Below are 13,228 nucleotides of genomic sequence, written 5' to 3' on the forward strand. Positions count from 1 at the left end.
TGTTTGGGTGCTCCTATGTTGGGTGCATATATATTTACAATGTGTATGTCTTCTTGATGGATTCTTTCCTTGAATATTGTGAAGTGACCTATTGGGTCTCTATGGCTTTGTTTTGAAGTCTATTTTGTCTGAGTATTGCTACCCTGGCTTTTTTTTTCTTGTCCATTTGCTTGGAATATTTGTTTCTAGCCCTTCACTTTCAGTCTGTGTAAGTCTTTTGTCCTGAGGTGGGTCTCTTGTAGGCAGCATATGTGTGGGTCATGACTTCTCATCCATTCAGCTATTCTATGTCTTTTGATTGTGGCACTTAATCCCTTTATGTTTAAGGTTGTTATTGATTGGTACTTATTCATTTTCTGTACCTGTGTTCCTCCATGGGGTGTGGTGGGCTTCTTAGGGGTAGAGAGAGCCCTAAGCCCCTGGGCCTCGATCCTGTCCCCTGCTTATACACCACTAACTGCCAGCGATGGCTGGGCATATGCCCAAAACTCCAGTGTCATTCATTTTCAGGGCTAATTGATTTGGCGGGTGAGTTGATACACACTCCTTAGTGGATTCCAACTTCTATGGATACCATCTTTCTCTTTGATTTTTTAAAAAGATGCAGTGCTAAATTTTTTATAACCAATTGTGGGAGGAGGTTTAATTTTCTGAAGATAATTATACCTAACAATTAAGGTATTTTAAATTTAGGCATTTTAAGTATATTGAAAACTCTAATTTCTCTTTTTAAAATTTTTCCTTAAAATTTAAATAGATATAAGTATTTGGATCTAGTTAATAAGATAATAAAATCATTACCTAGGAATTTCTAAACAAAGGTATTACAAGTAATATATGTGACATAGATAGCAAATTACTTTGATTTTGAAAAATATTCTAATAAAATATATTCATATTAAATATTCTGATAGGATTTTATAATACCCAGAGTGATTCTATAATTCTACTTACTATAGATGAGTGGAAAAATAACAGTGAATTAGATGTTAGATAAATAAATGGAAAATGAAAGGTCAAGTTTGCCAGCCATACTTTATAAGTCAAAACAGAGACAATGCATTATTCATAAATAATTTATGGCCATAGTGATTAAGAAATGTAAAAAAAGCTATCATTTTGTATAGATTTGCTTCATAACAGATATTAAATCATATATTTGTTTTAGGAAAATCGGCATATTCTTTTTAAAAATAAATTTATTTAAAAAAACTAACAAAAGGTAGCTAAAAATTTGTGAAAGTTACTTGAGCCATAAAAATATTCTAAGATGGTCATGAGTTAAAAATCAAGGTTTTTCTGAAGTTATATCACTTTTAAGTTTTGTAGTTAATACTTTACAGTAACCAATACTTATAATGTAATTTGAAGTTTGTTTTCTTCTTAAGAAATATACTTATACAAGCACAATATAACTCTTCTAAGAAATGTATTATGAAAAAGTCTGAGTGTATTTTAAAGTCTGATGAAAAATGTAAAATTGCAGGCTTCCATGGATTAAGAAAGAAGATGCAAATATTCGGAGGCCCTAAGTCATCACTTTGCTTCTTATGGTGATAAAAGAATATTCTTTGCTTGTATTATAGTACTTTATAATTGCAAATAATTCTTTGTCATTTCTTAAAATGCCCTACTTTTCAAACTAAAATATTTTATTTAATGCCTTTAATGTTTAAAAACCAGCTATGGCTTTCTTACAAAGAATTAGGAAGATGTGATAAACTCATGACTTACAAAGTACTAGAGACATGCCTAAATCTTAGTTTTTATTTTAAAATTTGCTTAAAGTATACATTGAGGCTGTCTTTTTGGTCACTTTTAGATTCAAAGAAATTGTATGAACATGATTTTTCTTTCTACTGCTGACGAAATTGTTTTCTATCCAGTCCTATTTGCTGCCAGTTATCTTCCCGAGGCCAAAGCTGATACCATCACTTTTCTTCTCAAATACCTGTTAAATCTCTATTGCTTCCAGGAAAATAATTGTTATAGATTAAGAAATGATTCAACCTATATCTCCATATTTTTTACTTTGTTTACATCACTGTCCATCACTAGGCACCACATACTGTTGCCCTACTAATCTTTTCAAATATATTTTCCAAAATCCCATTCATTTTGAAATCAGGGTGGGTTTTTTTTTGCACAAAATGCCTCTTTTCAAAAAATAGGTATTTTTAAAGTAAAATTCAAATTTCAACTTTTTAATAGAAGAATTCAGCCACATAAATATGTCCATGATGTGCACTTAATGAATGAAAGCTTTTTAAAAACCTCTTTCTTCTTATAAATTATCAGTATAGAAACATTTTAGTCATTGTAATTTTGAAGTAAATTCAAGAATCAAGAGAGAAACCTTTAGATGATTACTTAGTTAACTGTCCTTTAGTACCAAATTGAACTGATGGTGGGAATCTAAACAGAGTTTTCCCTTCCTTTCCTGAGTAAAATTCTACCTACTCTTTGAGATTAACCTCAAACACCAAAAGAAAATCTTTTTTTTCTTTCCAACCCCTGCCATTTGAGTTGATTTCTCTACCACCCCCTTTTGAAATATAAAAGCACTTTCTTTTTTTCCCTAGCTCTTTGTGGTATGATCATTCATGTGAATGTCTGGTTCCTCCATCCCTCACCACACACACACTATTAGATTGTAGACTTATATATCCTGAGATATGTATCTTCTCAGTTGTCTTAATATCAGTCCAAGTTCCCATTGTGCAGAGTCTATAATAATATTTTCTGCTTGGTATGTAAGAACATACACTTTAAATTAATCATAGCAATTATTAGAGGTCTCTAGACTTCCCAAAACCCTACAGTGTGTATGTATTTTTTCCATCCTCATAAAATAACACATATGTATTGGGGTGTATTTCTGTGTATTGGTTACATAAGCTCTGAGGAGAAAATAACAGCATGTTTGACATCTCATAGGTGTAGAAGAGCTTGTGGCCTCTACAAAGCTGAAAATAATAATTTTCCTTTTAATAATAGGCAGTTACATTTAATGTAAAGTATATAAAATCCAAAATATCAAAATATAAGGAGGCAAAGTGAATAGAGACTATGCCTTAATGAGTATGACAATGTTTGCTAAATCAGTTTCTGTATCTATAAAATGAGGATTTGGCTTTAAAAATTCTACAAATTTGTCTGCTTTTAAAATGCCATGAGTTTAAATTCATTACATGATGAATACCTCTCTTCTTATGTATAGCTAAATTGGTCTAAATCCCAAACCAACAGTATGAGTTAATCGAAGACCAGAATAACATACATCTTGTCTGCTCATCCACTGCACTGATTGGTGTGCATTTTGAAGGATCAATTTTCACAAAAGACTGATATTTGGACTATCACCACTGAGCATTCTACTGCATAAATCAATCAAGCAGTTCACTAATAGTTCCTGCGTGTCTTGAAAATTGAGTATCTCCAAAGTCCCCAAGGAGTAACTTACTTGGCAGACTCTTGTCCAATAATTATGACATTTAGGACAGATAGATGTATTCTGTTCTGTAATAAGTCTCTCCTGCTGACTTAAAATGTCAAGTTTTGTTTTTACAAATGTTAAAATTAAACTAAGGGGAATATGGTCATTATAATGATGCAGCTCTAGTACTTAAAATCATTAATATCTTTTATAGATGAACTGGTTGTAACATTACATAGATTAATAGTTAAAAGTCCCAAGACATTAACATAGGCCAGAGTTTCAGTGTTTTACAGTCTTAGAGATTTTAAAATCTAAAATGTGGTGGCTTAAATGTGCCAGAATGTACCATATGTTCCTGAAAATGATGTGGGCACTTTGCATAGCTCTTTTAGGCCATGAGTAAATGAAAAAGTTAAGCTGCACTTTCTGTAGTCACTACTTCTATGAGTTTTGGGTCCTCACAATATTTTGAAAGCTAACCTGGGTTATTTGTGTTGTAACAACAGTTATTTTTTTTTTAGCTCTGGGCCACCCTGGCTTGATTTTATGAGCCTGTAAAAAACAGAGATCATATTTTACTCATCTCCAAAATTCAGATGCTAGCCCTGTGCTCAGTTCATGCAAAATCAGTATTAATGTAATAAATGAAATAAATTCTATTTCCACATAGTTGTACTTACACTGTACTTTAGGGACAATTTAAAGAAAGAACAATTTAAAGAAAACAAAGCACACCTGAGATTTAGGATTTTTAAAAAAATATTTGCTTCCATCATAAGAAAGAAGAAAAGTTTAAAATTAAATTTCTCCAATAGTTTGTGAAAATTGAGGAAAAAGTTTTCCTGTAAAACAGCAAATATATGTGGATCATATATGTAAGGGCAATTAAGAAAATCCATACCTAAAATATGGATTCTATATTTAAAAATCAAGCAGTTTTGAATATGGCTTTATGTGAATATTATGCATGTCATTGATTTTTGCATTGTGATATCAAATAAAACTTAATGATGAAAACTTTGAAAGGTAGACTGCTTATGAGTAACACTGGTGAGATTTTATTTGCATGTGTTGTGTACATATATTGAAGTTATTTTCTCAAGAGTAATAGTACGTCAGAGTGGAGATGTGTCTAGTGTTTGGCATTGAAAATGACCTTTAATTTAATCTTGACACTATTTGTTGATATGTGAGTAAATATTTGGTAAAGAATAAGTCTTTACTTCCAAGCCTCTTCTTGAATATATATTTTCAAATGCTGGACAATTTTGGAGAATTTTGACATGTGGCTTAACAGAAATCTAGATTAGGCAAAAATAAAGAAAACTACAGACACTCTAAGTCAACTTTCTATTTATAAACAGTCCCCTGAATATGCTCTCTTATTCTCTCTTATTAAGATACCCTTGGCAGGTTAACAATGTGGTATCAGGGACATTTCAGGCCTATACCAGCCCAAGCAAATATAGGCCTATAACAAAGAAACCACAGTCAATCCTGACATAACTTTTGGTTCTGGATCAAAAATCTCTGAGGCCCAAGATAGTGGACTGACTTATCACAGCGATATCTCCTTACTTCTTTCCTTTAATTTTTATATCTTAATTTTGTTTCAGCTTCAAAGTGTAAATTCAGTCAAATGACACTGCCAGATTTTATGTTTTTAATATGCCAAGTTCAGAGACATTGTCTTATAGCCATATCTAGAAACAGGTATGAAGCCCTGAGAGGTATGGCTTAGTGGTTGGGTGCTGTCCTGCAAAGCAAAAGACAGAAACAGATATGGGCTCTGGGTCATATGATTCTGCCATCAGATATCAGTGTGGTTATTCAGGAAGTCTGCTTTTAGATATGAACAACATGAAAGCTGTACATGATCTTTGTAAATTATTTTTCAATTAATTTATTAAAGAATAATATAAACATGTAAAAACTGTAAAATATATATGTTTAGCCAATAACATTTCTTGCTTCAAAGACTTGATTATCGTTAATATCCACAAGCCCAAATAGTGTTCTAAAGGTTGTTTCTTATGTGTTTCAATGATGTAGTATTATTTTAAAATACTTGCATATAGCCTCTTTTCACACAACTTATAATACCAAGATTATATGACTAAAATAAATAAAGTACTTTATAACAACCTCATTTCTAAATGAGGTGAAAGAGAGTGTATATTAAAGACTTTGAAAATAGTAGAGTCTAAAATTGATTCAAATGTCATTCTTTTCCTGAATTTTGTGATGGAGAAAATATCACCTAGTGGCAGGTCACAGAGTATATCTGGCCTCCTGAATTGGAAGTCACTTCTTCCTGTAATACAGATTTGCCCCACTACCACCTTTGAGGAAAATGGATGATAGCATGGGTCCTTTGAAGTCAGCTGAATTTACACAGGTGTGAACTGGAAGGGGAGGGAAATCACCTAAAAGACACACTGCATCACATCAACTTTAGAATAGAGGAGCATCTTTTTACAGAGCTAAACTCAAGATTCAGTTTGACTAGTACTGTTCAAGACAAGATGACTATCATCGAGATCACAGCTGGGGAAGAAGGATGAGGGAAAGTAGATGCCACAAATATTGGTAGCAAGCAGAGCTCAAGAAAGATTTGTGATTTTACTATCAGTCCTTTCAGGCAAGTACAGAAAAGACTCATGCTAACAATAGCATGAACAGACCACTATATATATTTTTCGGAGTCCTTGGTTGCAACAACTGCAAATTATTGCAGTTAACTAAAGAAAAGGAATTTATTGGAAGAATAGCACAGAAATTAACTGGAGGTTGGAAAAGCAAATTAGAAAAGAACTAAGGGAAGCACATCGCTGGTTAGGATACCTCTACTGGATACATACCACTCAAGAGTAGCAAAATCATTAAATGTCTACCACACAATAAGGTATGTATTATCTGCTGATCAAAATATGGACAGTTTTTTCTCTAAAGAATCAAAGACTCATTTAAAAGATGGAGAGAAACATACAGAGACAAAATTTTGTAAAATATGACTTCCTTTTTAAAAATTCAAAACTTTTCCCTTGCTGGTATAGTAGCTCAGTGGATTGAGCACAGGGTTGCTATGAAGCAAAGGGTTGCAGGTTTGGTTCCCAGTCAGGGCACATGCCTGGATTGCTGGCTAGGTCCCCACTAGGGGACACATGAGAGGCAACCACACATTGATGTTTCTCTCCCACTCTTTCTCCTTTCCTTCCCCTCTCTCTAAAAATAAATAATTTTTTTTTTAATTCAAAACTTTTGTTACTTTAGACTAAGAGAGGGAATGGTTCTGAACATTGTTGCTTTAGTAGATACTTCTCATAATTCAGGTGTTTACCCATGGATCATGTGATGATGACTGTTTACAGTAATTTTGCTATCAAACTGATAAATGATTTGAAAGATTATAGAAATGAGTTCTAACTTTTCATGTAAATGTATTGTGTTCTAAATGTTTTAGTAATCAATGAATTGCTATTTATTGAATATATAGCATATTTAAAGTACTATATAGAAACACTACCTCTAAGGGGCTTATGACTTAGTCAAAGAGGCAAAAGATATGATCCCAAATTAGTAAATAACAAACAAATTAATCAACTCTCTAACTGGAGTCTTGAAAAATGTGAACCTTATTCTGAATCGACATTGCATAATGAATACATGTATTTTATTACTGCTATAGTACAGGATTTTGAGAAAAAAGTTCATGTCAGGAGCATCATTATATGGACTTAAATTCTTTTTATAGAACAAGGTTATTAATGTAATTCACTGCACAGAAAAGATTTAGCAGAAGAAGATTAAATTATATTATCAAAAGTATACATATTACAATGAGTCTCACAACTTATATATACTTAAATTGTTTATATAATAAAGGATAATATGTGAATGCTGCTTCAAATTAGGATTCCAATGTGGGTTATTAAATCAACCATTAAGACATTTGCTTAAGGGTTATATGAACTACATAGAATGTTGGTTGTGTGGACTGTGTAATAGGTGGGGATTAGTGAGAGTTAAGAGATGAAGCTGATTTTAGATTTTGGTTATTATTTGCATTGTTTATTATTTTCAGAGTTTGCAGGTCTGAAATCTTATAAACAGTTACAATTGGCTATGTAGATGTTAGAACTCTGCTCAGGGATACAATAGAAAAAGAGTTAAACCTTCAACCTCAGGGAAACAGAATATGCATACATTCAGCAAGTCACAAAACCCAAAGCTGTGGAGACATTTGTTAAAAAAAAAGTAATTTTACCTTATTCTATCACTTGGAACCTATAGCCACCTAGTGTCTGATCACAAGGATCAATAGCATTAAATTTTTTTTCTTACTAGATCTTTTTTAAAATCATTTTTTATTGTTGTTCAAATAGAGTTGTCTCCATTTTCCCACCACCACTTTTCCCCAACCCACCCACCCCCAACTACCACTCTCCATCCTTTCTCCCCTTCAGCTTTGTCCATGGGTACTTTATACACATTACTTTGTGACCCAATCACTTCTCAGCCTTTTGTCTAAGATCAAGTGTAGTATTTGTTCTTATCATTTAAAAAATTTAAAACAATTTACATTTTAACATTTTATGCATTTATTTTTAAATGCTTTTAGGGATAACATTTAATGTGACAGAGAAGAAAAATTATTTAGATGTTGACTATTTTGTATACCAAGATGACATCAGTCATTAAAAAGGAATGAGCAAAATATGGTACTTGTTAATAATTTCCACTTAATGCCTACTATATATGAAACCCTCTAAAGCTTTTCTCATTTTTTCATAAATCTTTTCCATTTTACTATCAGATAGAAGCTATTTTACTGCAATCAAGACTTAAATATGTTAAGTAGTTTGCCAAGGTTACATTACATATAGAGGGCCAACATTTATATTCAAGAAGTTCAAAGTCTATATACTCTTTGCACTTGGTTTTGCAGAGTAGAAATGACCCAATAGATTTCCTTGCCTAGCAGAGTCAGAAATTGCTTCCAGGGGCTTGTCTCTGTCAGCTCTGCTAAGTCGATCCCTATGTGATATCTGTGCCATTAATAGAAATATTGAGAAGCTTGGATCTTCCTGCGCTCAGGCTAAAATGTAAAATGGAAGAAAGTTAATTGTCTCCTGCTGGTTTCAACAGGGGTCATTTCCAGGACATTGTCTAGCCTAAGCCTTGAGAACCAGAAGCAAATATAACAATCTTCCTTGATCTGTGTGTAAAGTACAAATGAGTTTATGACTTCATTTCCTGTAACTTAGTCAGTGTTGTATGGAGATCAGATTGATTCTTTTTTATTTTACTTTTTATTCGATCTTTATTGTATTTTTTTCCATTACATTCAGTCCCCTTATACTCCCTGCCCTCAGCATTCATCACACTGTTGTCCATGTCCCTGAGTCCTTATTTTTTTTTGCTCCACCCCTCCACTCCCTCACCTCCCCCACATTACCTGTCATCCTGCTCTCCATCTGATGAATCTGTCCCCATTTTCCTGTTAGTTCAGTTTGTTCATTAGATTCCACATATGAATGAAGTCATATAGTATTCCTCTTTCTCTGACTAGCTAATTTCCCTTAGCATAATTTTTTCCAGGTCCATCCATACTGTGGCAAAAGGTAAAACTCTCTTCTTTTTTATAGCCAAGTAGTATACCATTGTGTAAAAGTCTGTAATTGAACAATAAAAAAAGAAACTTTAGATTTTAAAGATTTTAGATAATATTCTACATATATATTTTTTTCTATCAGAAAGCTGTTTTTTGAAAAAAGTATGGTTTTATCGTTATTCAATTAAAGTTGTCCCCATTTGTGCATTATACTCTCCTCTGCCCTTCCCACCCTCTACCTCCCACTTTCAATCTTTCCTTCTGTTGTCTTTGTCCATTGGTCCTTTACATATGTTGTTTGACTTGATCCTTCCCCTTCTTTACTCTATTATCCCCTCCCTACCTCTCTTCTGGTTACTCTCACTTTGTTCTTTATCTCCATGTCTCCAGTTCTATTTTGCTTGCTTGTTTGTTTTGTTGATTAGGTTCTACTTGTATGTGAGATCACATGGTATTTGTCTTTCACCGACTGAGTTATTTCACTTAGCATAATACACTCTCTAGTTCTATCCATTGCTATCTGGAAAGGTAAGTGTTCCTTTTTCTTTATGCTGTGTAGTATCCCATTGTGTAGATTTACCACAGTTTTTTGACTCACTCACTAACTGATGGACACTTAGGCCGTTTCCAGCACTTAGCTATCATAAATAACACTGTTATGAATATTGGAGTGCATAGGTTTTTTTGAATTGGTGTTTCAGGATTCTTAGGGTGTAATACAAGCAGTAGAATTGCCAGGTCAAAAGGCATAAAAGCCATATATAAGAAACCTATAGCCAACATCATATTCAGTGAGCAAAACCTAAAATCTCTCCCACTAAGATCAGGAGAAAAACAAAGATGTCTGCTTTTACCATTACTATTCAACATAATATTGGAAGTTCTAACCATAGTGATCATACAAGAAAAAGAAATAAAAGACATTCAAATTGTAAAGAAGGAAGTAAAACAGTCATTGTTTGCAGATGACATGATAGTGTACATAGAAAATCCTATATACTCCACCAAAAAACTTCTAAACCTAATTACCGAATTTGGCAAAACAAGCTGGATACAAAGTAAATATTCTGAAATTGAAGGCATTCTTGTACACTAAAAATGAAACATCAGAAACAGAAATTAGGGGAAAATTGCATCTGCTATTACAACAAAAAAAATAAAATGCCTAGGAATAAAGTTAACCAGGGAGGTAAAAGATATGTACTTAGAAAACTACAGAGCACTGAAGAAAAAAATTAAAGAAGATACAAATAAATGGAAGTGTATAACTTGTTCATGGACTGGAAGAGTTAACATCATCAAAATGTCCATAGTACCCAAAGAAATTTATAGATTCAAAATATTTACCTTCTAAGCAAAGAACTTCACTATTTTTTTTCAAGGATTCAAGGGAAGTGTGAATTACTAAAAACAATAATATGTATCCATAAAGCATGCCATTAAAATATAGTTCTTTTCATTGCAGTATATAAAGTTAAAGTACCTCATACTAAGCAAGCAGAATAAAAACAAAGACACTGAAATAGAGAACAAGGGGACAGTGACCAGAGGGGAGATGGAAGGGAATTTAAGGGGAAAAAATGGGAGGGATTTGGAGGAACAAATAGGAAGGACACAGGGACGAGAACTAAGGGGGATGGAAATGAGAGGGAGGTGGGGAGCACGGGGCAGGGTGGGGCTGGGATGGGAGAAATAGACAAAAAACTGTACTCGAAAAATAACTAAATAAAAAAAGTTAAATTACCTTATTAGAATAAGAAATTATAAATGTATATTTAATCTGGATATGATTTTTCAGCCTCTAAGGGAAGCGATTTTCTCTTGAAATAATATAGCTTTCTGGAATAATATTTTATGCAATTACATACTAGATGTTGAAGTCTGAGTATTTGGTTCACTTTTAGGGATTGAATGAAAGACAGAATCACAAGATTCTGTCAACATAATTGAGTTCTCACCTACGTTCCTAATTCATAAAACTTGATAATGATAATATCAGAAGTAAAATTGTGTAATTAGAAAGAATAGAACTAATAAAATGCTTAAAAGGCAAGTGGAAATTTATATTACTGTTATAAATGTATACATTAGAAAACATGAATTTATACTATTTTAGTTGTAGGATTGACAAAGTATTAATAATCAATCTCTCTGTTCTTTTTTTTTGGCATTTGTAAATTATCACAACCAAAAATTGTGGAGTATCTGTGATGTGTACATGGCCTTTTAAGACTCTAAGACTACAAAATAGACATACACAAACATGGTGGGGAGAGAGACTATAATTTAAAAGGTTGTAGAAATTGTGTCACATGTAAAACTTTACATTTGTTCATTCATATTGATCTTCTTAGATTAACCAACTGCCAGTGACATAAACTTCCCCTCATTTTTTTCCTCCTTGCACAGTGGTTTACTTCCAAGTTTGAAAAGTCTGTGTCACTAGTTCTCATTATCATCCCTTATTTCCTATTCTTGCCACTAACGATGTTTGGAAATTATACACCGACTCTAACTTCCTTGACTGTTCCCATTTCATGAAGTTATACATGATTAAATGTCCAAATGGTCAACATTAACAATAACTGCTATTGAAGTTTGAAATAAAAGGGCTAAAAAATGGGAGAAGGGGAGGTAGAGAGAGAGATAGAAAAGAACTTGAACCAGATATCACAATCGTGGCAGTGTTTGACTGAAATGCTACACAGTGCAGATGGTTTTGATTAAAAAATAATAGAATGAGGAGGAGCAATAGAAAAATTAATGATGTTTTGAAGCATGTTTCTAGTCTTTATGCTAAGAAATTACTTGCAGTGCTGGCTGGAGAATAAGTTGTCATTAAGTAGAATCTAAACCCTTTAACAAGGGTCTATTTTCCAGGGAGAAAGTTTGTTTAAGTCTCTTAGAGAACTTGTTTCTAAACACAAACTGATTAATACAAAGATTGAAAAAGAAGATAAAAACAACAATTCCAGGACTCTCTTTTTATTTCTCTGTCAAACCTCTCTTCTAAGAAATAGTTACTTAAGATGTCTATGATTTATTTCATTATTAAAATTCACATAGAATAAATAAATCACTGGGTATTTTCATATACTGACAAATTATTTGACATTAAAACATATTTATAAACTGTCAAGTGGTATTCAAATGCTATTTTTTAAAATTTATTGATATATAAATTTATCAGAGAGAGAAAAAGAGGGAGACAGAAAAATCCTTAATGTTACAAAAATTTTTTTTTTTTAAAAAAAAAAAAAGAGACCCCCCCAACCCAACTTGTTCCACTTATTTATACATTCATTGATAGATTATTGTATGCGCCCTGACTGGAGTTCAAATCCACAACCCTGGAATGTCAGGATGACACTTTAACCAACTGTGCACTCAGCCAGAGCTCAAATGTTAGTTACTTAAAAATAAAAACACAACACAAAACTTATAGGATGCAGCAAAAGCAGTTCTAAGAGGGAAGTCTACAGTAATAAATTTCAATATTAAGAAAAAAGAAAGGCTCATATAAGCCACCTAATTTTATACCTCAAAGTCAAAAAGTAGAAAAAGGATAAAAACTAAATCCAAAGTTACCAGAAAGAAGTAATAAAGACTAGAGTTGAAATAAGTGAAACAGAGACTAGGGACAAACTTAAAATCAGTGAAACTGAGTTGTTTTAAAAAGATAAATGAAATTGACAAAATTTTAGCTACACTAATCAAGAAAAGGAGAGGATTCAAATAGACAAAATCATAAATAAAAGAGGAGGCATTATAACAAATATCACAGAAATACAAAACATCATAAGAGGATATTATAAATAATTATATTTCAACAAATTGGATAACTTAGAAGAAATGGATAAGTTCCTAGAAATATACAATCTATCAAGACACCACTAAAGAAGTGAAAAACCTGAACAGACTAATAATGACTAAGGATATTGAAGCCATAATCAAAACCCTCTTAATGAAGATTTGCTCAGGACCAGATGGTTTCACTAAGGAATTATACCAATACTTAAACACAAATTTATACCACTCCTTTTCAAACTATTCCCAAAAAGTTTGAAGAAGAAGTAACACTTCCAAATTCATTTAAAAAGTTTACTCATTAAACTGATACCAAAGCCAGATAAGAACATTGTAAGAATAAAAGAACTGCAGGCCAATATCTCTGG

The 13,228-nt window shown here is 32.5% G+C and overlaps 1 protein-coding gene and 1 pseudogene across 1 annotated transcript in view; both read left to right on the top strand.

Moving 5' to 3' along the window:
* LRP1B (LDL receptor related protein 1B) overlaps window positions 1–13,228 on the top strand; it is a 1,762,610-nt gene that overhangs the window by 201,736 nt on the left and 1,547,646 nt on the right. The gene's annotated exons all lie outside the window — the stretch shown is intronic.
* LOC119062364 (uncharacterized) lies at window positions 7,947–8,026 on the top strand (annotated as a pseudogene).

Source organism: Artibeus jamaicensis, unplaced genomic scaffold (assembly GCF_021234435.1).
Source record: "Artibeus jamaicensis isolate MK-2021 breed Jamaican fruit bat unplaced genomic scaffold, CSHL_Jam_final contig_935, whole genome shotgun sequence".
Lineage (NCBI taxonomy): Eukaryota > Metazoa > Chordata > Mammalia > Chiroptera > Phyllostomidae > Artibeus > Artibeus jamaicensis.